Source organism: Equus quagga, chromosome 13 (genome assembly GCF_021613505.1).
Source record: "Equus quagga isolate Etosha38 chromosome 13, UCLA_HA_Equagga_1.0, whole genome shotgun sequence".
NCBI lineage: Eukaryota > Metazoa > Chordata > Mammalia > Perissodactyla > Equidae > Equus > Equus quagga.
The window spans coordinates 84,504,674-84,506,394 of record NC_060279.1 but is presented as its reverse complement, the minus strand read 5'-3'; the positions used below and the strand labels follow the sequence as shown (position 1 = coordinate 84,506,394).

General features: G+C 51.2%; 1 long non-coding RNA gene across 1 annotated transcript; it reads left to right on the top strand.

Moving 5' to 3' along the window:
- Positions 1–36: 36 nt before the first annotated feature.
- Positions 37–1,699, top strand: LOC124250780 (uncharacterized). Its single transcript, XR_006891618.1, has 4 exons — positions 37–421; positions 693–749; positions 981–1,030; positions 1,177–1,699. It is a non-coding gene; the product is annotated as an uncharacterized LOC124250780 (long non-coding RNA).
- Positions 1,700–1,721: the final 22 nt, after the last annotated feature.

Below are 1,721 nucleotides of genomic sequence, written 5' to 3'. Positions count from 1 at the left end.
ATTCCTCACAGCAGGACAAGGAGGGGATAGAAACCAGAGCCATGTCTACTCTGGGGGAACAAAAAGGGACAATGCATACATGTGGCCCAGCCCTTTATCTACAAGCTTCCTTCTTTCTCAGGAGCTTATGAGAAACCCTTCCTCTCAAGCATGACTGGTATCATGGTGCCTTCAGGGAAGAATGAGAAGTTGCGGTGTTTCTCAACACTCAAGTTTGATGCATCTATTCTTATGAAGAAAGATGGAGTTCACACCATCCAGAACCAAATCTCCACCTCTGAGGGTGGTGGACACCAGGCTGTGTTCCTCTTGAATCATGTCTCCTCCACACAAACTGGGACCTACAGATGCTATGGTGTCTTCGGTCATTACCCTTATGTGTGGTCTCACCCCAGTGACCGATTGCAGCTTTGGGTCACAGGTGAGGAAGCCCCAGCCCATCAATCCTCATGTCCCATCCTGGAGATGGGTAGTGTCCAGGTAAAGCAGGGACTGGAAAAAGGAGGACAGCATGGTGGGAAGACCATGTCACCACCGTCTTCTTAGACAAGAAGCTCTAAAGAACTCACTCCCCTCACTCCCAAAGCAGCCCTCCTACCACATGCCCAGCACCAGGGAAGGGCAGTATAGTCATTGGGAATCTGGGGAGAACAGAGTCTGAACAGAGAGAAAGAAAATCTCTCCCATTTCAGCCCCATTTGCAGAAGCTTCTGACCATCCTGTTCCCACAAGCCCCAGACCTTCACCTGGTGAGTAACTGATGATCTTTGTAGAAGGAGCAGGGCAGGTAGAGGGAACAGCAGATGCAAAAATCATGAGGTGGAGAGAAGCTTCACATGCCCAAAGAGTGTCAAGGGGCACAGTCCCTGTTTGCTGAGTCCATGGCCTATCACAGGGAAATAGCAAGGAAAGAGCATGCAGGGCTCCAATGGGGCAACTGGAGGCACCCTGTTCCCCACTGCTGTCTTTCTTGACCCCAGATTCCCTGATGGGATCACCACTGTGGCCACAATCAAAGGAGGAATGAAAGGTGAGTAAGTGCTTGTCCAGTTCGGGGTTTGCTGGGCAGGCTACATGCCAAGCCAGTAGACTGGAGAAATGGGCTCGGGTTTGGGGGTATGTTAGCAGAATGGGCCTTGGTGCCTCTTCTGTACCCTTCTCTCCTTTTTCTCGCAGAACCTGCTGCCTGGCATCTTTCTGCAGAGAATCAAGTCCGGCTGAGCATGGCTGGCCTGATTCTCTTGGTCCTGGGGGTGCTCTTGGCTGAGGCCTGGTACAGCCGGAAGATGCCCTTAAATGGACACAGACAAGCCCCCACCTGAGTGTAATGACAGCACCAATGTCCTTCTATTGGCATCTAATGACTGTGTGGACCCTGGGGGAGCAGCCAGAGGAGATAGTGCCCTGGCCATGTCACCTACTGAGATATCGGAGAAGACTTGTTTCTTGTTGAATCTGTAACAACCTACCCCAGACACTTCGGTTTAAAGCAACACCAATTCATTCTCTTTTCGTTCTAGAGAGCAGGAGTCTAAAAAGTGTCTGCAGGCCTGCATTCCTCTTTTAGCGTCTGGTCTGTGTTCCTGCCTTTTCTGTTTCTGGGCTCCGCCTGCATTCCTTGCCTTCTGGATCCCTCCTCCATCTCCAAACCCACCAGTGTAGCATCTTCTCTCTTCTCTGACCTCTGCTTCCTTCCTGCCTTCTTCTCTCTCTTGCTCCCA